This window comes from Oreochromis niloticus, linkage group LG3 (assembly GCF_001858045.2).
Source record: "Oreochromis niloticus isolate F11D_XX linkage group LG3, O_niloticus_UMD_NMBU, whole genome shotgun sequence".
Classification (NCBI taxonomy): Eukaryota; Metazoa; Chordata; class Actinopteri; order Cichliformes; family Cichlidae; genus Oreochromis; species Oreochromis niloticus.
In genome coordinates this window covers 24,217,989-24,243,090 of record NC_031967.2, presented here as the reverse complement: position 1 = coordinate 24,243,090, position 25,102 = coordinate 24,217,989, and the positions used below count along the sequence as shown (strand labels likewise).

Here is a 25,102-nt window from a genome sequence, read left to right as displayed (position 1 = left end):
TTCAGTGTTTTAAAACTTGTGCATCCATCAGAAATATACAGCACTGTCCATTTGGATACGCTTTTAAGAGATTTGTGCAAATACACAAACATGGGTCATGATTATTTAATAACACTGATATTGTTCCAGCTTTATCAGAGGAAGTTCATTTCCATTTGACGAACAGCTTGTAGGGCAAGCAGACAAAAAGTGATCATGCTGAAGACAAATCACAGTCATCTGTCAATGCTGGAGACAAACACAATTAATAATTTATTCAAATCATGTCAGCCCAAAATACACAAACCCAAATAGCAGGAAACAAATCATGAGGAAGGCACAGAAAGGCATAATGTACGGTTACGTTGTAATCTTGGTTCTCTGAATGAGACAGTATGGATCTACTACATTACAGATTCCATATGTACCAGGAATTATTTTACTATTAGTCAGGGCAGGTAGAAACTTCTTTAAGTCTTAAAACCAGAGAGATAATCCCTCATTGACAGTACACTCTCTACTGAACTTCTCCACTACATTACACATTCTTATGTACAGAGACCCCAAGAGGAGACAGTGCAACCCAATATCCCAAGTAAACAAGCTTTTTAAGGAGCTGCCTGCAAGATGAAGACTGGAACCAAGACGACCATGCAAGACATAAAAAAAATGTAAAAAGAGGATATGCTTTCATTACAAGACTCTAGACCAGGGGTGGACAATCTCAGTCCACGAGGGCCGGTGTCCCTGCAGGTTTTAGATCTCACCTTGGGTCAACACACCTGAATCACATGATTAGTTCGTTACCAGGCCTCTGGAGAACTTCAGGACATGTTGAGGAGCTAATTTAGCCATTTAAATCAGCTGTGTTGGTTCGAGGACACATCTTAAACCCTGCAGGGACACCGGCCCTCCTGGACTGAGATTGCCCACCCCTGCTCTAGACTGACTGTGGAGACCAGTTGACTACCCCTGAGACACAACCACCTGCTCTCCAAATGACTGACTGGTTGCCACATTAAGACAATCTGGAAAACATGAACTCAAACAACAACATATACAATATGTAACAGAGTGGGAAAATAGTCTTGATTTAATAGAGAACATCAAGAGTAAAAGCAAAAGGACAAAGTTAAACAAAAGACAGACAGGAAGTCAAATTAGAGTCAAGCCATAACTACAAAATAAAACAGGAACTGGAACACTGAACATGGGAGAAAGTGACACAGGAAGATGGAGGGAGGGAACTAATAACTCAAAGGAGACAAAGTGTAACCTATCCAGAAGCCTAACATGAACAAAGAGCTCAGTGCACTGACTGATTAACCAAATATAAACAAACTAAGAACCAAACAAAGAACTTATAATAAACAAGAATTTAAAAGCTCAAAACCCTGAGTCAAAGACGCAGGACTATGACACGAGCAAGTAGTGGTCAAAAACAAGTAAAAGCAACAATCAAACTAACTCGACAGCTAATGTTTGAAGGCTTTGATAAAAGCACTTTGAGACTCAGTGCGCACAGTAACAAGCTGGTGAGCAGAGTGGAAGCTGAATAAATGACTAAACTGCGCCCTCTGCTGGCTAAAAGCTGTAAGCTCAGAAAGAAGTCCAAGTAGGTCCAATAAACACAGTGCCAGCCCAAACTTAAAATTCAGTTGTATGTAATGTAGTGCTGTGGGGCTGGAGGGTGTCAACGCATTACGAGTTAACCATTCTAACGCACTGATGCCGTGCAGCCCCACGCACGGGGCGATCCGCGGCAACTCGTTAACGGAGATTTGCTGCATTAATGTGGTTATGGTGTTAACATCATTTTAACGAAATTAACGCTGACAGCACTAATTTAATGTTTACCTTTAAGCTATATCAAGATTATCTGGTAAAAAAAAGGTTTCTTTTTAAACTATCTGTTTAAATTTGTTTAGACTTAATAAAAAATAATCGGGCCCTTGCAGTACATAGTGCAGTTAATAAAATACTGACAGTTGCAGAGGTCATGTCTAGTTTATTGATTCAGTCGTAGATCCAAACCTCTAAGAATGAATCCAGTTGCGTGTGAGTTAATCTGGTCGGACTGTCACGCTGTAGCATAACAATATTAATGACACATCTGTTTAAAAATCACCAGTAAATCTGCGACACCAGGTAATCAAAGACACTTGTGCAATCATGACCAATGATTACCATACAACATACATGTACACAGGGGTGGGTTACATTGACTGGATTCAGTTCCTAAATGTTGTTGGGGATTGATCTTACATTAGTCAGAAGGATGCTGGGTGGCAGGTATGACTGTCTCCTTAGCCTGGTTAGCAGACCTGCCAGGTGTCTCCCTTCTGTTTGCACTCCCTGCATCACCACATGCCAGGGCCTCAAGTGCCTGTGATTATGATCCACAACCTTTCAGAAAGGTATACAGTAATTTGTTTGCAACATTTGAGGGTTCACAAATGTGTGAGTCCATTGTAGATTCAAACCTAAATAAATAGTGATTATTAGGCCTACACACAAATTTTAAAGTTTAGCTTCACAAATCTGATCAGTTTCTTTTTCGAAAAGCCTCATGTGCATACAGATGTCTTAAAATAGACATAACATCCCTCTCACTCACTCCCCACGTGGGGATCTGACACAAATTTCATGCTAACAAATTTCATTTGAACGGATCAAAATGTAAGATGGGTTCATGTGCTCGTGGAAAACTAAGATATTTGGGCTTCCTCTGTATTTCAGCATTTTGTTTGTTTGTTTTTGTTTATTTGTTTCTTTAAAATAAAGTGGAACTTTCTTCTTCCAAATAAACAGAACATATTATCAACCTTCCACTAGAAGCAGATTTACCAGACACTACACAGTACCATGTGAAGGTTACTACATGGTTTAAATAAGCTGCAGCTACATGTTGAACGTTTTTTCTGCTAGTAAAAGTCAGTCAGTGCTCAGCTGCAGATGGTTGACACCGTAGTTGCACGTCCCCGAGGATCATCCCGAGTACAAGCTAACTACTTTGATGTTAATCTTACTATTCTCTAAAACAGCAGGCTTACATGTTGTATGTTGTAAAATTTTTATGTATATCTCACAAATATAATCACTGAATTGTGGTGAGAGCTGGCAGACAGCAGGGGGCGCAGTTTAGTCATTTATTATTTATTTAATGAATTAATCTGGATGGGCGTTAAATTTTTCCCAGAGCTGTGACGATAAAGGACGAAGACTTTGACTTCAGAGTTTATTATTTACATCATGGTGTGTTGCAGAATCTAAATAAATCCCTGTGTGTTATGTAGCTGTAACTGTGTCTAAAAAACAAGTTCAGATACAAATCAAAGTGTTATGGGTCTATTTAGTGAAGGAGGAGGAAGTATTATTTTGGCGGAGTATCACTGAATCCTTACAGAATGGTTATGATTGTACTGTGTGAGCACCAACATCACTGTGCAGAGTTTGTTTGTATCTCTTCACAGCAGTTTGATTCATCAAGAGAAAGTATCGACCCCTCTGTGACATTAAAAGGTGGCCACAAGTATAAAATGAAGGTGTTTTTATTAGAGGAGGTAAACATGTTTTTAATGTCTGTAGGAAACTGAGGGCTCACAACTGAATGTAAATGTAGAAACAAGCTTGTGTGCAATGTTGCATTAATGTGGTGATGTTTTTGTTTTATGTTTTTTATCTATTTATGAAGACACACACTTTGTGTCAGTTTTAACAGTAAAATGTTTTGGTCAGTTAAAACTGTCCAAAATCTTTCTTTTATTCTTTCATTATAGATGTGTTATACTGGTGTAATGCAAAGAATGGTCAGTAGGAGGTAGTGAAACAATCACAGATTGAGTTTGTCAACTTCCTCAGTGTGTGTTTGTGTCACCGCCCCAAGGACAGCCTGCATCTTCTTCACCATCATATCTCTGAGCCAACAATTCACGAAGCTCAAAGATAAAACAAGGTTTTTTGAAGGTGTGAACCTTTTTGAACCACCATATCAAAAATGTCTTCATCCATTACATTCATGGGTACTGATGGTCAAATAAAGCTGAAGTGCTGAAGCTTGTATTGAAAAACGGTTCATTACTCGAAGCTTTCAACACAGTCGTCTTTGGTGACATCTGGTGGCCAAAAATATGAAGAGCGACTCTAATTTACAAATTAAAATGAACTGCTTCATTATGACTGCCCACTCTACTGAGCTGAGCCAACAGCTTCTGCTTAAGATCATATCACAGTTCTGTGTGATATCGACTACTGTTGTGCTGCTTTGAACATGTATTTTGGGGGTGAAAAAAATAATGTTTTGTCTATTTGATTAATAAACAATTTTGATGGATAATTCTTACTTGTTTAAACATGTGACCTGTGTTGTCTTCTGCCTTTGCTTGTGACTTCTTGACATTTGTAAACAACAGATAAAAACACATAATAACAATAACAACATAATAACAACAACAATATACAACACACTCTTGTCTTCGTCCTGGGGTTGAATTACTTATGAACAGGTAAAATGAAAACGTAACACATAAGGTTATTCTTGTCATGGCCAGGAGAATCAGCTGGACGCTGATCAGCGGTTTCTATCTTTTCCTCTCACTTCCACTCTCTGTCTCCTCCTTTCTGTCACCGGGGTGGAACTCATTGTGGGTTCACGCCCTCGGAGAAAGGAAACACCTGAGCCTCATCAAGGTGATCAGCATTTAAGCCAGGAGGTGACTGCTGTTCTTCACTGGATCGTTGTCTGGATTGTTTGGAGAGCGCGTGCCTTCCCCCTGGATTTCCCTGGAGCCCTGTCCCTCACCCTGTTGTACATAGCACTTCCCCTGCACCTTTTTGTACATACACCTGGTGGACTTGTAAATAAAACTCGTGTGTATCTGATCCTGGAGTCCTGTGATTGAGTCCTCTACATCAAAACCGTAACAATTCTGTTTGTTTTTTATTTGGAAAGATGCAGAACTTCCTCTATTCCTGGCTGGCTCTCTCATTATGTCACATACTGGTTCACTATTTCTCAGAAAACCGTACAAATCCCACAAATGATTCACTTCCTTATAAAACATTGAATCAGGTACCGAAGCAGTGATGTACTGAGTGAAGCTTCAGACGTCACTGATCATGTGACTCTGGCCAGACCTCGACACAGTGCTTCTTTAAGCTGTGGTTGTTTTATACATGTCCGGAGCTTCAGGTTCAAACTAATGATTGCAGAAAACTTTTCTACAGTCATTGGTTCAAATGGACCATCACTACTCATGAGTGACACCTACTGGGAACAGTGGTTGTTGCACAGCCAAAGGAAGCCTTGCACATGTGTGTCATGTGCTGGTGTGGCAGCCAGAGAGAGGAGCCAAATGCAGGACTATGCAGCCAGACTTTCCTCAAAACAAGCTTTATTAGCTGGAAAACACCAGATAAAACAAAACGTAAAGCAGAATAAGATTTTCCTCTGTTTAACTAATCTGTAAATAAACCTGTGAAATTTTAACAGTGCTCATCAAGTGGGCACTTCATTCTGTCTGCCAAGTGACGCTACTCACCACAAAAAGAAAATTCTTCATCTTTCAGAAATCAGAATCAGAAGACTTTATTTATTAACAATTAACAAACAACCGAGCAGCATAACGTTGAAGATAAGGACAATAAGAACAGGCAATAGGAGTGAAATAATAAATATACAGTATAAACAGTTTTAAAATTACACAGTTTTAAAATTAAAGTGACTGAAGGTGAATAAATAACTGCAAGTGACTAAAAGGGAATAAAGTGTCAGTAGTGTAGGAAGAGAGTAGTTTATGTTTCTGGTGTGGGAAATGTTCTTATCGGCTGAAGTTAAAAAGCAGGGTGGCTTTGGGGACAAAGGTGGCTCTCCTCCTCTCAGTCCTGCAGGAAATGCAGCGGAGGCGTCGCCCAGAGGGGAGCCATTGAAATGCGGGGTGAAGAATGTGAGAGGGGTCGTTGATGATTTTGGCTGCCTGTCTAAGGGCCTGTTGGCTGAAAACCTGTGCCAGAGTTCTGACAGGCAGGCCAATGATTTTAGTGCACACTGATGCAGCGTGCTGCAGTCTGTTCCTGTTCTGAAGGCTGAGGGAGTGGAACCAGCAGGTGATGGAGAAGGTCATGATGCTTTCCAGGAAGGCATAGTAAAAAGTCATCATGATGGGTGTGCTGACTCCAAAGGAGTTGAGTTTCCTAAGGAGGTATAGCCGTTGGTGACACCTGAGAATCTCCTCTGTGTTGGCAGAGAATTTCAGGAGGTTGTCAAAGATGGTTCCCAGGTATTTGTACTCCTTAACTACCTCCACTGGCTTCCCGTGGATGGTGGTGGTGAGTGAAGCAGCCAGATCCCTCTGCCTACTGGAGAAGGTCACCACCATCTCTTTGGTTTTGCTCACGTTCAATTCAAGTTTGGAGTTGTCACACCACTCTACAAACTCCTGAAGAGTGGGCCCGTGGTGTTGTGAGGGGCCTGACAGCAGTGACAATGGGAAATGGTCCAGACCTGTCATGATCCTGTCAGTGTTTGACTCCGGCCTGTCTGCTTGACTCTGCAGTATCACAGTAACCAGCTTCATCCAGGAGACAGGAGTCTGTCTTTGATTAAATCATTCAGTCAGATCAGCATCACAACTGTCGGTGACAACAGAAGTATTCTCTGCAGTGGCAGGAATCGTGTGATTTCTCACTTCCTTTTTGTGCATAAAAAAAACAGGTTTTACTGTCTCATTCAGTACTGGCTGTCACGTCTCTGGGTCAGTTCGACCCAGCATTTTGAGTTTCTGATGTTTTGGTTTATTTTTGCATTATGGGCTGCCCTTTGATACTTTTGTGCTTTGATTGTTATTGGAATTCTATGTTTCTGTTTATTCGTGTTAAGGATTTGTTGCCTCATGTATAGTTTGAGTTCCATGTGTTATTTTCTGTCTGCCTCTCAGTGTTGAGTCTGTGTGATGGTTTCTTGCTTCCTGTTTTACTTTGAAAGTTCATGTCTCATGTCAGTGTGTTCAGTTTTACCTCTCCCCTGTCTCGTTAGCCTAATTTCTCCCAGCTGTGTCTCCCTCCTGTTGCCCATTCCCTGATTACTCCCTGTGTATATAAGCACTGTGTTTTCCTGTACTCCCTGTTGCGTTGTACCTTCAACTTGCTGTGTGTTCATGATTTCCAGTTCTCCAGCACCTCAGTTTAGAGTTTTGTTTTGCTTTTGTGAGTCTTATTTTATGTAGATGTTTTGTCCAGCAATAAAGCTGCGTTTTCAGTTTAAATCTCGTCTCCAAAGAGTCCTGCATTTTGGGTCCACCACTCCTGCCTGCCTGCCTGCCACACAGCCAACCATGACACTGGTTTGCTTTAGTATTAACACGATCTGAGTCCAGGATGGGGAGAGCAGGTATTCTCCAACCCTTTGGGTGTGTCTCATCGACCTCATCAGACACAGTATGAAAGCACCAGCTCCAGCACTCAGTCTGTCTCCAAAGTGAGGTAAACAGGCTCTTATAACACCGCTGTGAAACTTGCCAGATATTGTGCTAACATCCTTTTCTCCTTGTTTCCAGTGTCTTCCTACTGGCTGAATGAATGGATCACTTACCTCCATGACCTACCTGTTTCTTTCTCTGGAACACTCTCCTCATTTCCTCACCTCCCTGCTCACCCTCTGATGGCCTCCACCTCTCCAGGAACACAAACCAGTGGACTCATGTGTTTCCAGGATTCATTCAATCTAATCCTGAGCACAAACACTCATCACAACCATTCTCTGTGATAGTCAAAGTGATTGTATTTGTCCTTGTGACAAAGAGTCATTGTTCAAAGGACCATGTTCTCCATCAGCTGCATTTACTAAACAACAGTTACACTGATTTATGTGATCACAGTGTTGTATTAATATAGTCATTATTGATGTAAAAGTATTTCTGCTTTGTAGGGATGGGTACCGGTGTCCGGTGCCATGATGGCAGCGGTTCTGACATAAACGGTAGTAAACAGACCGAAAAGCAGCGCACATTTCGGTGCTTTATTTCGGTGCTTTTTTTTTTCCTGAGCCAATTCTAGCCAATCATTTTACGTTTCCGAGGATAGTAGGCGGGGCCAGGTACGTACGTTCTTTTAGAGCAGAGCTACAGATTAAAAATGCCCAAGGCGAAGCGGTCAAAAGTCTGGCTGTACTTCACAGCAAAAGATGCAAACTCAGCAGCCTGCAACAAGTGCTTTAAGCTGATACTGTGATACTGTCAAAGGAGGTAACACCTCAAATCTGATGAAACACCTGGCGACGCATAGCGTTTTTTTTTAAAGCCGAGAAATGCGCCGTGTTTGATAGCTTGCTGCGAGACCTCACACCGAGCACATCTACTGCGGGTGTGGTGCCTGTTATCGGACCCGGAGTTAGCAACATCCCCAAAAACCTGAAGAGTAGAGTCCTGGCCCCTAGCCCTGCCAGTGTAGCAGAAATGATGACGGATGATGATGGCAGCAGCAGCCGTTCTTCTCTGCGTGAGTAGCTTCATGTTGTTCGTGTGTAATTTACGTTGAGTAGGCTAACCACGTTATTAAATTAATGCATGTAAGGTGAACTAGCAAACACCGTCGTAGTTACATGCGGCTGTCTTCTTGTTTGATGGCAGATACTCCCTTCACCCTGGCCAAAAAGGCTAAAATGACCAAAGAAAAAGTGGAAAACAGTTAAACATGAGAGGTTTTTGGACAAAGTTTGTTTTTTTTCCATTGTTTAAGCACTGCTTCCAGCCAAGAGTGATACCATATATGCCCTATAGCTGCAGAAAAGGCTAACATTGTTATCTTTTTACAAAAAAAACAGCTGAACATGAGAGGTTTTTGGACCAATTTTGTGTTCTCCATTCTTTAAGCACCGGTTTGAGCACCGTTTAAGCACCGGCACCGTTTCAAAAGTACCGGTTTGGCACCGGTATCGGATAAAACCTAAACGATACCCATCCCTACTGCTTTGTTTCACCTAGTCAAAGTGAGGTAAACAGGCTCTTTTATAACACCGCTGTGAAACTTACCCGATATCGTGCTAACATCCTTTTCTCCTTGTTTCCAGTGTCTTCCTACTGGCTGAATGAGTGAATCACTTACCTCCATGACCTACCTGTTTCTTTCTCTGGAACACTCTCCTCATTTCCTCACCTCTCTGCTCACCCTCTGATGGCCTCCACCTCTCCAGGAACACAAAACATGGACTCATGTGTTTCCAGGATTCATTCAATCTAATCCTGAGCACAAACACTCATCACAACCATTCTCTGTGATAGTCAAAGTGATTGTATTTGTCTTTGTGACAAAGAGTCATTGTTCAAAGGACCATGTTCTCCATCAGGTGAGCTGCATTTACTAAACAACAGTTACACTGATTAATGTTCTCACAGTGTCGTATTAGTATAGTCATTATTGATGTAAAAGTGTTTCTGCTTTGTTTCACCTTTATGTCAAATATGAGCACAGACACCTACTGATCTGTTCATGCAAAGCCAGCTGTGGGAGGCAACGCAACAACATGAACCTCGAGTTTTTATAACATTTATCCAGGACTAAATGGATGAGATTACTTTTAGATGGTTTTTGCTGTGGATCAGTGGCTGGACTGACACAGTGTCATGCGCATTTTTCACTTAATGCAGGAGAAAAAATGTCATCATGTATCAAGATTTAAACCTTGTCAACACAAACATTAAGGTCTGTTGTTTTGGAGTTCATTATATTCTAGGTTTTTTGCTGTTTGTCTGTTTGCATTTTCACTTTTCCACTTTGTATCAATGAAATTATTGAAACATATATTAATAATTATGTTTATTTCTTATTTGCTTCAGTTTAAACATCCAGTTGATCACTTCCTGTTTAGTGTCACAACAAGTCTTGAAAAACCAGCAAAAAGTGAGACGTGCATCACCCAGTGTTGTTAAGCAGTACTGCATTCATACTGTGAGAGTGTTGCGACACACATCTGTTTTTAAACCATATAAAGCAAACTCCTGCAAGAGCTGACATCAGTGCAACAAGTATAAAACTGTTGTTTAGTACTCAGATCTGTTTACATCATTGTACTATAACATATGTGAAAGAAAATAAGATAACACAACTTTTCTAGGAGCATTTTACTCAGGCTCAGAATGTGTAAAAAGTTATTTCAGCTCTCATCCTAACAACTAGACACAGTTCAGTTAAAAGCAGAAGAAAGAAGCTCAAAAGCAGACGCCCTCACACAGTTAATATTCAGTGGTGTGTTGCTGTTCTGGGAACACTTGACCACACGCATACATGGAAAGCTTGGGGCAGCGAGTAGGAGCAACACAACAGACATCAGTGACAACAGCTGTGACTCTCAGTGAGTCAAAAACAGCATATAAACATGGAGCAACAGAAGTTTTTATGTGTTTCAGCAGTAATTCAGTTCATTAAAGTGTTTGGAATAAACTCAATGATTGAATCGTTGCTGAATTTTTCACTGCATGTGTGTAAAAGACTGTTTTAGTCACACCACTAAGGCCTCGTGGTTTCTGTCTGGTCCACCACGAAAACAGGAGAAACAGCCTGTGGTTTCATGAAGTCGTCCGTTTAACTGATGTCTTATTTTATGTTATCAGTACATTAACAGAGTTAACAAGAAGTTATGATAAAGATCACAGTCGGAAATTTACTTTGCTCTCTGTGTGGATGATACATGTTTATATCAAGCCTTTACTGGAATATTAGCAATAATTATCATTGTGACAATTAAATATGCATGACACTGTGTCAAAACAGATAAAATAAAAGTCATCGTGGTGATGACACATGCTGGACTAAAAAAAACTTTAAAGCTGTGAAAAACTTGTTTCTCACTCTGAAAAGCAGCTGCCTTCAGTGTTTGCACTTTAAGACAGTTTTCTTTAAATACTGTCAGTATTTCTGTGTGGTATAATTCTGCAGGCTTATCTGTGTCATCTCTGTACTTTAAATAGAGGCCAAGGCAGTGCAGACAGCGGTTAACGAACTATCGGAGCTGCACAAAAGTACGATGAATAAAGGGATGCATTAGAAGTACAGCAAGCTGCCCATAAATGAGGCCTTGGAAACCACCAAGCAAAGACCACAGCTTTGGTCAGTTGAAGAGGTATACAAGAGAGACAGATGCTAGGAGAATAAACCAGCTGTACTCCACTGATGTACATCCAAGGTGTGCTCTCAGTGGCATGCGAACAATATGGGAACAGTCCCACCAAGACTGGAGATGGAGCAATACTGGAGGAGCATCTGGGAGAAGGATGCAACCCATAACAATGCTCATTTACAAGTGGATCTAAGAGAAGACCACAGCAACCTCCCTGAACAAGAGCCAGTAAGCATCACAGTGGCAAACATTAAAGAAAGGATCTCCAGTATGAAGAGTTGGACAGCACCAGGCCCTGATATGGGTCATGCCTGGTGGCTGAAAGAGCTGACTGCACTCAATGAGCGCATGGCCACACAAATGAACCAGCTGCTAGTAGTTGAGACACACCCAGTCCTGATCCCCAAAGATCTCCAAAAGGGACCGGCCCCATCCAACTACCTATCCTTTCCAACAATAACCTGCCTCAGTAGCACATGGAAGCTCCTATCAGGCATATGAACAGGCATGTGGCTCAATACATGAGCGGTGCACAGAAAGGAATAGAGAGGAATACAAGGCTTGCCAACCTGTGCACTGCTTGAATGAACAATAAGAAAGCCTATGACTCAGTCTCCCACACATGGATCCTGGAATGCTTAGAACTATACATACAGGACTCTTAGAGCCTTCATCAGGATTTCAATGGGGATGTGGTGAACAAACATAGAATCAACTTCAAGTCAATTGCACAAATCACCATCAAGTGTGGGATCTATCTAGCACATTTTCTGCATATGCCTGAACACCCTTGGCGAGATCATCAACAAGACTAGCTATGGACACCGACTATGGAATGGTGGAATCGTCAGCCACTTCCTCCACATGGATGACATTAAGCTGTATAACAGGAGTTAACAAAACATCAATTCATGGATCCACACCACCAGGACCTATGGAATGTATTTGGACTGGAGAGGTGTAGTTAGATGGTAATGAAGAGAAAGAAAGTAGTCAGAACTGAGGGGATCGAAATACCAGAAGGCAACACTGAAGACCTCAAGGACAGCTACAAGTACCTGGAAGTCCCACAGGAAAATGGGACCCACAAAGAGGCTGGTAGGAAAGCTGCAACCACCAAATACCTGCAGAGAGAGATAGAAGCCACTGAACACTCAACACAATGAAGCTCCTCACCATGCATGGAGGGTTTCACCCCAGATCAGGCACCCTGAGGCTCCCTTCTTAATTATGTCCTTCAGTCTGTTCTTCCACAGCTGGTGCTACCAGCAGCAGCCGCTTGATACTGTGAGGCCTGGATACTGGTTGTTGCTGCTACTAGTGTTCACAGCTATGTCTGTTAATTTGACACATTTTGCTATTTTTATTTTTATTGTTTTACTCATCTTTCCAGCTCCACCTTTTTGACACTTCTTCCACACTATTTTTTTTTCTATAAGCTGCACACAGCGAAGGCAATGGACGGGGCAGTCGCATTAAGAGATTTGACACAGAGCAATCTAGTGTCAGTAGTGAAAATGAACAAATGGGCTGCTGTCACTGCTTGTACAGCTGGTGCACAGCAGCCCATTATACCTGCCCATCGGCCCAAAATTGCACCAAACCACTGGGGAATATGCCCACAGTGCTAGATTACTAGTGCAGCCCCAGTGTCCCGAACATGTAGTTTTAGTTTAGTTTCAAGTTACGCCTGCACTCCATGAGTCTGTCTGTCTGCATATTGACTCAGTGAAGAAAAGAATTTCCATAATAATGTGTTCTTTATTAATCCAATAGGAAATTAGTCCTCTGTAGAGATGATACCTTGCTCAGTGGTACCTCAGAGCATCCGTTTGGTGAATTTGAACCTCCACCTTTCTGACCATGGGACAAACACACTTCCTACTGAGCTATCTCTGCCCCTTACCTGTGACCAACTAAAAGTATATTGAAGTGTAAGAGTGTGACAAAGGGGGATGAGATGACATCTGTATCACCATGAATATGAATGAATATTTCAAAACACTGGCTGAAGACTCTCAGTCTGTAGAAGAAGAAAATTCCAGCAGGATCCACAGGACACGACAACAAAGACAAAACTATGACCTGCAAAGTGTGTCAGTAACTAAGCAGCAGAGCATCTCTGTATATTAGAGAGAAAGAACAGGTCACACAGCTGCTGCTGTCAAAGCTACAGGAGCTATTTCAGGTTGGTGTAAAAGGAAGGAAGCACAGAGAGGTGATAGAAGGAGGAGCTGAATATAAACTCTGGTCTTATCTACATTAAGTGCAGCTTCTCTTTGTTCTGCATTTATTATCAATGCAAAGTCGAACACTTTGAGATTAGATGCAGATCAGCGTGCAGGGCTGGACGTGAGGATGGGGCACTCTTTGCTCTGTTTGCTGGGGTTATTCTGTGAGTACAATACACACCTTTACTGTTTGAATGGCAGTGATGAAGGAAAATGTTTCTCACTGGTGACAATTACAGTGTATCACTGCTTTAACCTGTTTACTTGACAGCTTCAACACTAGTGCTGGGCGGATAGATCCAAATATCGATTGCATCAATACCAAGTCGGTATCAGTATCGGATCGATACGAGCCTGATTCTTTAAGTTCCGCTCTTGTTTGCAATGCAGTGGTGTTGGCAAAGAAGCAGCCAGGTCGCTGGACTCGCCGCTGCTGTGTCAGCGCAGAGCAGGCACACTTTGCTCCCCCACCCCCCTCATGTATAAATAATATGTAAAACACTTAACAACCCCTAAAGTGTCTAAGTTATGTCACCTGACTTAGACGCTGATTAACATTTCTAAACTTCTGTAAACTGGCATACAGCGTAAACCTTGTCAGTTTAGTCCTCCCGCAGTTAGTGGACACCACGCTCCATTGTTATGTTGAAGAAAGTAATATTGCACTGCATACTTGTTAATTGAGTGATGACGTTGTTTAATTTTTGTTTGGTATTGTGATTTGGCCATCAGAACGTCCTACCTATAGATATGTATGATGGAGGCATAAACCACGTAAGGTAGTATATTGTGATAAGGTAGCACGGATTGATAGACACGACTAACAATTTACACTACCGTAGGATGTTTTCACGAAGTAGGACCTTCTTATCAGAACACTGGGACGGGTGCAGGCACCTGCTGGGCCCCAGCCACTTTCACCCGAGGAGTGGGGATGGGTGCGGCAGCAGGCTGCATACTGACTAGTCCAACACGTTCTCACTCCCAAAGCGTAACATTTTACGCTAGGTGACAAATCGTCAACATATTACGTTTTCGGGCACCCAACACGTTCCTACGTGACGACATCGGACAACTGCGGACACATGAGAACCGTTTAGACTCAATATACACATTTTCGCTTTTTCCCTTAAAATCGCTTGGGAAAACACTATTTCACGTCATTAAAGCGATGGTTAAGCTTAGGGATACGGTTATGGTTAGGCATAAGGTTATGGTTAAGGTTACAAATAAGGTTATGGTTAGGCTTAGGGATAAGGTTAAGTTTAGGGCTGTAATACAGGGCTGGAACCCGCCGCGTACCATAACAACGTGGAAGGTCACCTTTCGCGTTCCTCGGGAATGCCGCGGGACGTGACAAAACGTCAGGTTGTTATGCCTCGGGAGTGAGAACGGGCTGGACTAGTCCCACCCTGGCGTCCGGTGTTCTGACAAACCATCCTACTTTGGCAAAACGTCCTACCATAAGTAGTTTATGCACATTTCTGCTGTCACAGAGTAATTCCAGCACAAATTTAAGTTGGTATCACAGTTTGCCACTTAACGTTGCCCATCAGAGTATGCTTGTAGCTTATATTCTGAAAGCCAGAACGGTTTGCCACTTCATTTTACCCATTTAAGTATGCTTGTAGGTCACATTCACAAAGGTAGGATGGTTTGGCACTTAATTTTAGCCATCAGAGTATTTTTCTAGCTAATATTCACAAAGGTAGGATGGTTCGCCACTTACTTTCGTGTTGTGCGCATGCGCAGAAACAACGGGTAGGCTGGTTTGTCAGGTAGGATGGATTCCCAGAACACCGGCACGGGCGCCGCGCAGTCGAAGGTTGTGGGCAGGGGCAGCGATGTCGAGCAGGACCAGATCAGAGCCGCCAGATTCTTCATCCTCTGCAGGTGGCACTCAGTCTGATCCCGCTGCATGGCCACCAGCTTGGCCACCATTTGCGCCAGCTCCTCCCTCTGCTGGCCCAGTCCTCGGTCTACCGCGTACTCCTTCCTGGGTTTAAGACCCACTGTAAACCACCATGACTCACCCGATGGCATTTTAATGTTTCGCAGCATCATTTATTCTTACAATAATCACACGGCTGCTGTAACAGTACATTCAATGACTGCAGCTCTCCCGCTGTACACATCACCACCACCAACAACAACAACAACACAAGCAGAGCACAGGTTTTAAGCCAGTGAGGCGTGATTGTAGATGCCGGGCAGGTGAGTTCATCTCACTTGCAGCGGCATCGCAGACCACGCCCCGCCACAATAATAAAGCATTTTCTATTTAATTATAAACTTTGTCCTAATTATGTCCTGGGTTTTAACTATTTAATAATAAAAAAGGAAACATCACAAAACACACTTAAGGTCATGAAAATTGAGATTGATTGAGACTGAGATTGAGATTTAGCAATTAAATGACGCATCCCCCTTATTTATTGAAAAGTATGAGTATCAGCGATACTGACCCGTATTTACTTGGTATCGGATCGATACCAAAATATGCAGTATCGCACACCACTATTCAACAAAGCATAACAGTGACTGTTTAAACTTAGATACACTGCTGTTGTTTGCATACATTACATTCACTGTACACAATTTAATAATTTTTAGGTTTTAGTTTAGTTTTTATGTTTTTTAAAGTTCTTTTCATGTTTCCAGCCTGTTTGACAGCTAATAGTATCACATACATTCGATGATAAGCAATAACTGTGCCATCTGAAGATATACCTTTAAAAAGCCAGAGTTTATATATTTATTGTGATTTTGTCAGTTGTATAATGTCTGATGATGTTTCATTCATTATTTTAGTGCTCAGTACAGTCAACCATGGAAACACTGATGGTGAGAAATGTTTTTTTCTCCCTGTGTTTCTCTAAATGACGTCCTCTGTGTTATATTTTGTATCATAAACCAAACATTTCATTGAGATTATTGGTTAAAATGTTAATATAACCATGTTAAGTGTGTGAGCACTCAAACACACACCCACGATACAAACTGTATATTTACTGAAGAGCTGTGGCTTCATACATGTGGATTTTCTTTTCATGTTTATCTGATCTGAAAATATCAACAGTGTGTGCAGTGCAGATTATCTCACTGAGTTATGTTGTTGGCATGTATGCTGGATTATACATCAATCAGCATAACATTATAAACATTCTCAGGTAAATTCAATAACACTGAATATTTCTTTTTCATGGCACCTGTTAGTGAGTGGGATATATTGAGGAAAAGTGAACATTTTATTCTCAAAGTTAAGTTTGTGAAGTCCAAAACTGTGATGGCTAGATGACTGGGTCATAGCATCTCTAAAATTGGAGCTCTTGTGGGGCGTTCCCAGTCTGCAGTGGTCGATCAAAATTGGTCTGCGGAAGGAACAGCGGTGAAGCAGTGACAGGGTCATGGACGGCCAAGGCTCACTGATGCACAATTGGAGTGAAGGCTGGCCTGGGTGGTCTAATCCAACAGACGAGTTACTGTAGCTCAAGCTATTGAAAAAGTTCATGCTGGTTCTGATAGAAAGGTGTCAGAACACACAGAGCATCACAGTTTGTTGAGTATGGGACTGCATAGCTGCAGACTGGTCAGGGTTCCCATGCTGACCTCTGTTCACTACAGAAACCACCACCAACACTCCTGTGAGCATCAGAACTGGACCACAGAGTAATGAATGAAAGTGGGCTGGTTTGATAAATCACATTTTCTTTTACATTATGTGGATAGCCAGGTGCTTGTGCGTTGATAACTTGGGAAACACCAGGCACCAAGATCCACTATGGAAAGAAAGCAAGCCGGCGGAGGCAGTGTGATGTTTTGGGAAATTTTCTCCTGGGGGACCTTAGGTTCTGCCATCTATGGACATGAATGTTACTTTTACCACCTACCTAATCAAACCCTGATGGCTGTGGCCTCTTTCAGCAGGACAATCAGTTCCTGCCACAAAGCAAAAATGATCTCGGAACAGTTTGAGGAGCACAACAATGAGTTTGAGGTATTGACTTGGCCTCCAAATTCCCCAGATGTCATTCCAATCGAACATCTGTGGGATGTGCTGGTCTTAACAATTGACACCCCACCTCACAACTTACTGGCCCTGACCTGTGAAGTGTAGTTCTCTCCTGACTTTCAATACGACAGCAGCAGGTGAATCAGACAGAGTATTCATGACCTCTAGTGGGGGCATCTGTAACTGCAGGTGATTTACAAAAAGGGACAAATTCACTCATAACAGAAAGTGATCCAGTCATCATTCAGGAAAATGGCAGGTTTTAACATTTAATCTGGATTAAAACAGCCCAGAATCTCAAAAAGTTTGTAGAAAATTCATTTTGAAAAAAAAAGTGAATGATGTGACCTCATCTTTCCTCCATAATGAAGAATCATTTTTAAACACTTGCAGTGTTTGTGACCTTTGATTGTCTCTGAAAATTTTAGATTTTTCAGTGAAAAAATGACACTTAGAAATAAACAGATAAAGCAGTCATACACTGATGATACAAGAGAAGTAAAACTCAATACAGACACAAGAAACAACTGACTACCAAAATAAAACAGGAAATGAGAATTAAAAACTAAACAGTTAAACAGCCACAACAATAAAGTTAACAAAGGGCAACTGACACATGAGCAGGAAACACTGAGGGAACAAATGAAGAACAATACCAAAACTACAACTAAAACTATATACAATCCATCTGCAGGGAATCAAGTATTTCCGAAATAAAATGTTAAGTACTTGGGTCAAACAGTTGAGCTCTGTGCACTAAATAAATCCTGAAATAATATTTGAGCTGTTTTTAAAGAATGTTGCAGAACAAAACAACATGCATTCACATATTTATCATAAATGTCACCCAGAAATGTTTATGTTTTTCTGTTTAGTTTTTATTTTTTCTTTGTGTCCTAAATTGTTCTAAATTGTTTCCTACAGAATTGTAGGGAATCTTCTTACTACCTGGCCTCAGATATTCACTGGTGAGACAATAATCTCTAAGATATGAGATACAAGGAGGTGAAGGCAAAGGGTTTGAAATACTAATGGGCGCCACCCAACACAAACAACCTTCAAACATCTGGTGAATACAGGATCATCTGACTCCATCCATCTTCATCCCTATCATCCTCTTCTGTCACACCAACCCTCTGTATGTGCTTCTTCACTACATCCATGAATCTTCTCTGTGGTCCTTTTCTTTTCCTCCTTCCTAACAGCTCCATCTTCAACATCCTTTGTTTAGTATATCAACTATCCCTCCTCTGCACATGTCCAAACCATCTCAGCCTTGTGTCTCTGACTTTGATTTCAAACTGCTCAACCTGAGCCGTCCCTCTGATGTACTCATTTCTAATCCTGTCCATTCTGCTGACTCCTGATGAAAATCTTCAGCTCAGCTTCCTGTCTTTTTGTAAGTGCCATCGTCTGCAAACCGTACAGCTGTAGTGATTGTCACCTCTCTTCTCAACTTTGCTTCAACAACCCATAGTTTCCCATAGTTATTCCCTGTCCTTTATTTTTTTTTTATCTCAGTACTTCAACAGACATGTTATCTGGGTCTGCCTTTCCACTCTTCGTCCTAAATGCTCCCTCAGTGTGGAAACTATTTCCTGCTCTAATCAAATGAACAGTCTTAATGTTTCTGTGCTACACACAGCATGCTAACGTCCAATCGCACACACAAAGGTCTAACCTAATATCTTCTTCACCTTATGTATTTGAATCATAACATCATGAATGAACAGAAATAACCAGATCATCATTAATTAATATAAGTGTAGTTTAGCTGCATTTGGCAGAGTTTTATTCTTTCTCCGAACCAGCAGATGATGTATCGCTCTATGGGCTTTGAAGGATTTCTTCTTCTATCTGACACCTGCCATATTTGCTGCATTCATAGCTGGCTGCACCAGAGAAACCAGTCACAGCAGATTTCCTGTTGAGGAATTCCACTTTTCTTCCATTCAAAACTCTGATGGATTAAAAATGATTCTGCTTCTGAGTTTCTGGATTGTCACAGGTAAGGTGAATTTAATACCTTTTTATTAGCATATCTAATTTCAACTGTACTCTATTTATTATTTATTTGAATCTGTTTTTTAAGATATGTATCAGAGATTTCATTAGGAAAATAACTGTCACTGTGATGATTAAAGCAAAGTTTAATAAGTGAAAGGGGAGGGGGGGTGATGATGTAATAAAAATAATTACTCTCAGCCTAATGTGGCAAAACAAAATATTACAAAGTGATTTCCTTTATTGTACACCTGCTTCAATATATATATTGTGTGCATGTTGTGATTTTAAAGTGTAATAATGTGTTTTAATGTGTTTTTAAGGTCTCATGGCAGAGGACCCAACAACGACATATTATCAACTGAAAAACAGCTCAGTGTGTCTGAATGTCAGGAAACCGCCACCATACAAAAGTGGTCAATGGAAATTTAACACCATATTTATTGCTGATGATACAGAAATCAATCCAAATTACACAGACAGAGTGGTTTATAGTGCTGGGAACCTCTCCTTGTGTATTAATAACCTGGCTGATACAGACACTGGGATATACGAAGTCTCATACCGCCAAAACTTTATTACAATGTCAGAGAAACATCAAGTCATTGTTCAAGGTGAGTTATAATGAGAACTTTGTCTTTAGCCTGTGCATGAATCTATTTTACATATTATATTTTTCTGGATTTGGTAGCATTTACCTTACATTCAGCTTTTACATTTCCTTGGCTGAAGGGTTGTTGTCTTTAACCACAGCATCATATAGCCTACAATTTTATAATCACTTAGTTCATTGTCAGTTCTCTTTTTGCATTAAATCATTAATTTATCTGTTTGGCTCAATGTTACAGAAATGGTTCCCAGACCTGTCATTATAATGTCAAAGCTTGGCTCCAAACAGTCTGCTGGACTCTGCAGTATCACAGTAAACTGCTCCATCCAGGATTATTCGCTTTGGTCTGTTTGTGATGAAGACGGCTGCAAAACATCCCAGAAATCATTCAGTGAGGTCAACATCACCATCTTCACTGAGAACAGAGCTGTGGTCTGCAGAGGCAACAACCATGTTAGCACAAGTAAAGCTTCTGAAAACTTAATGTGTGAGTATTAAGTATTACATTTAAATAACAGGCTGTTGGTTTTATTTTTGACAAATAAACTGAATATTTTTTTCTATCTTTCCCTGTAATTTAAATAATTCAATATTTTATTTGTTATCATAAAAGTCATTTTATTTTTATGTCTGAAAAGGAAAAAAATACTAATTGAAACTATGTTTTTATATCTGCAGGTTTCAAATCTACTAAAGATGAAGAGAAATCACAACAACTCATACTAAAAGGAATACTTATTCCTGTTTCTGTATTAATTATCCTCGGAGCATTTTCTTTCTTTTTAGTTAAAACAAAATACAAATCCTACCAGGTAAGATGTATTTGGTAACAGATATTTATCATATAACCTGCTCATTTCTAGAATTAGGAAGGTTACTTCTGGTACATGGTGTGATAATATGACTGAATACAAATTTTACTTCATTATTTCCATGCACAAGCATCTAATGTTCAGGTCATACGAACACTGCCATTATCTCAGTCTAGAGCCTCGTCTTCCAATGATCCTGGCCATGTTTATGAGAGCGTGGACGTCTTTCAGTCCAGCCAGACCAGCAGCCCAAGAGAGGAAATGATCTCCATGGAAAGCCACAAAGTAGATACCATCTACAACTGTCCAGATGTGACGGTCTGCTCTGGCAGCAACACACAAAGTACTTCAGAGAGTGCCACCATGGAGAAGGCACAGGCCTCCAAACAGATTGACTCAGTTTACAGCATGTTGAAGAATTAAATTAAATTAATCATTTAATGGTGTATTTAATTAATTCATTTTGGCACAGTTGACTCCTTCAGCTCTCACCATGAAATAATTTTATCTGTCAACCACACCCATCAAACCCAGGGGGCGGGGTTAACGCTGATCGAGTCAAAACCATTGCTTTGGCCTGGTGGCCATTTTTTTGTAGTTTCTGCACACCAACAACCGTCATGTGGAAACTAACAGAACTGAACTTTGAAAAACCCTGTTTGTGTGTCACAAACAGGGTTTTTCATTTTTTAGCCGAGAATGTAGTGGTTTAATCTTCTGATTTCTGGTCGGTTTGTCAACATAGAGCCTCTTTGCAAAAGTGCTTCGATGATTTCGGAGATGTCTGCCCAGCCCAGTCTCACAGCAAAGCGTGGGACAGACCCGCTCGCCTCGCAAGCGCTCAAGCTCTTATTACCGCTGACAAAGTGCAGGTCCCGGTACACAGCTGCCATAGCCCCCGCTGACCACTGACTTCATTAATTGAGGTTATATTTATATTGTATTGTATTTAATTAATTCATTATGTCAGTCCTGGCTTTCTGTACCAAAGCAGCTCACTTTCTGGTCAGTATTTACTTTAAAATGAACAGCGTTTTTGTTTTTTGTTCTTTTTAAACATACTTTAATAACATTGTAGATACAAGTGTAAAAACAAGTACAAAGTGCAGGATTTTCTCATTTGTCCTGTTGATAACCATTTTAATGTACTTCATATAATTTTGACTGTAACTGTTTGCTTCATATGGATATAGTACATGTGTATCATTCATTTCACTGTTTAATGATGAATTTCAAGTGAAAGTTTCTGTTTATTTTGTTTTTCAAAAAATAACAGTTATTCAGAAACAATTATAACCTGTTATTGTAATGTACATAACAAAGCCATAATAAAATTAATCAGTGATACTCAAAAAATATTCTGCGCCAACATGACCGAGGTGGATGTAAGCCCCATTTTAATGCTATCGTGTTTATAGAGAGAACACACACTACGAAAAAAAACATTTGATTCAATCATTTAATTTCCAGCACATTAATACTTAGCATAAAAGAGACAAAGTAATGCAGCAGGGTGCAAGATGCTAGCAGGCACGGGATACATAGAACACCATAGACAAGGTTGCGTAGTACAGAAACATCTGTGCCAAGTATGGCCTGGAAGTCCCGAGGTCAAACTGGGAGACGCCAGACCGAGCCAAGATCCTGTGGGACCTCAGCTGATGTTTACATTCCTAAATATTATCACACAACTTTATGACATTCCCAGTTAAGATTTAATTCCATATTCAGCTTTAACAGATTTCAGACATACATGTCTAAAGCACTGTAACATTGAATGTAGTATCAAAGAACTCCATAACCACCATAAATAAGGAGTAACTGATGCCCTGACAGAATAGTCTAACATGTGACCTTTATAGTTAAAAGTTTCTCCTAATTATTTTCTTTAATTCTTTAGACTAGCTAATTTTCTAAACCTCAGGCTTAATCTTCTAGATAAAGTTTTTGTCAAAGAATCTTAGTCCGTGGGAGAGATCATTTAAAACATTACAGTTTAAAGTGTTACAGTTGCAGAAGACTCTTTTGGTTCCCCTTGTTTAAAATTGTCCATTCAGATTTGTTTTTTTTTTGTTGTTGTTGTTTTCTGGGGAGGGGGGGACAAACTGTAAAATGTGTCAATCTGTATGAGGTACCGTGCTTTATCCAAGGTCACAAACTGTGAAATCAAAGCCTGATGTGTGTTCATGTGTCCTTTGGTATCTTTACTGTTGCCACTCTGGAAACAAAAAAGTAAAATATTAATTCAGTCACATTTTGACACCCCTTAAATAAAATGTTTCTTTTATTAGTCCACTGTGATGATGTGAAGTCAGACTAATTAAGAAAAACTTTTTTTTTTACACATATACATATACACAGGGGCGGAGCGGGGGGGTGGCTTACTGGGCTTAAGCCCGGGTTGTTTTTTCAGAAGCCCGGGGTCTTTTGGAGTGTAATTTTTTCATAGTTAGATGCCTGGCTGACAACTGTATAAAACAAAAAACTACACACAATATTCGAAGCACGTAGTGCACACTGTGGGAATTTACGACTGTGCGTAAATCCCCCCTAATATTGGTATGATCCGAGCTCAGGCACTAAGCGGGGCGGGGCAGCTGCTGCCTACGAGTGCGCTGAGAAACGGAGCGAGGCAGACAGAGGAGAACTGAAGTTTGACCAGGTACCAAAGCAAATCATTCGTACTGTACAAATAATGTAAATATGACGGTGTATCACGAAAGATTGATATCAAACTGATCACTTGACCCATATTACGTTACTTGCTCTTCAAGTGAATCAACAAATGGCGAAATGAAAAGCCAAACAACAACAATGCTGTTTTTTTTTTGTTTTTTTTTTAGAGAGTCTTAGCTCACATGTGTGTTTATTTCATATTTTCAGTTGTTACCCTCCACGGCTAAATAAATCGGTTTCAGTAATGTACTGATATACAAGAATGGACATAAGGGGCTTCTTTCAAAGAAAAAACTCTGGTAGTATTTTATATATTATGCTTTGTATGTTGTTCAGTATATTTCTATGCAAAACAAGAGGAACTTCAATACACAGCAGTATATTCACAGTTTAAACCAGATATTTACATACACTTTATGGAAAACACAAGAACATTTTTTTACTGTACAACATCAATTTAGAGTAAACTTGTTTTGTTTTGGATAAATAAATATTGAAATATCTTTTGAATTCGTTAAATGTCAGAATAAAGAGAGACAGAGCTGTTTATTTTTTATCACTTTCATCAAATGTAGGAGTACATATACACTAAGTTTATTGTTAATTAATAAGAAAACTCCAGACGATTCCATTCTGAGCTGAAGAAGCTTCTGATAGGTTAGTAGAGTCCATGTGAGTAAATTGGTGGCACACCTGTGGATGCATATAAGGCAAAACACAGAGCCTGTTTCTTTGACATGGGAAAATCAAGAGATGTCAACCAAAACACCAGGAAAAGAATTGTGGAGCTCCATAAGTGTGGCTCAGTTTTGAATACACACTGAAAAAAAAAGTTCTTTCGATTTACTTGATTTTATTGTGTACATCGGTCCCACATAATATGAATAAGTATGACTGACTTAATTTTCCACTTTCCCTCAAGTAATTAATGCTTGTCAAATCAAAGTATTTTATTTACATCAGATTACTTTAAAAAATCATGTTTGATGTACATACTATTTATTTGTTAACATAATATCAATGCATTGCATAATGTCAATATATTTTAATGTTTAACACCAACTTATTTTTGATTGCCAGTGGTACGCAATGATATTGTGTAATGTAAACACATTGCAATTATGTTCCTGCAACACAAATTATGGCTTTAAATCCTACTTAATTTTTTCAATTGAAATATTAACTGATCATTATTGGCAAAAAAGGCAAAGACTGAGTGCTGCTGAACAATTCACCTTTATTAAAGTGTAACAGCAGTGAAAGCAGCAAGCTGCCATGAACAACCCCAAAATCACATCCATATAAACTTGTTAACACATTTTTAAAGATAGCCTGCAGAAATAACTAAAAGAAAAATTTAAAACATTTGCAAATATTTCACAAAAAACTGACCTTAGCAGCAAATAAAAGAAAGTGCTTATAGATGATCCTGTCATCTCTTACATATAACATTTGTATTAATTACACAATTGAAAATTTAAACTAAATTAAGACCTGAAAAAAGCAACATGCTTTTATGAATAAACAGATTTACACAAATATAACTTGTGTATTATTTGACAACAGTTTCAGCTTCTGTACAAGTATTTACCTGTACAAAATTTCAACTAAGTTGAGCCTTAAATGACATTGTTACATAACTAATACCAAACACCTACATGAATCTTA

At 40.1% G+C, this 25,102-nt stretch overlaps 1 long non-coding RNA gene across 1 annotated transcript; it reads left to right on the top strand.

The window, feature by feature from the left end:
* The first annotated feature begins 18,257 nt into the window (after nt 1–18,257).
* On the top strand, nt 18,258–20,922 carry LOC112846264 (uncharacterized). The gene is made up of 4 exons (XR_003219162.1): nt 18,258–18,470; nt 19,221–19,340; nt 19,660–20,433; nt 20,625–20,922. It is a non-coding gene; the product is annotated as an uncharacterized LOC112846264 (long non-coding RNA).
* The last annotated feature ends 4,180 nt before the right edge of the window (nt 20,923–25,102 follow it).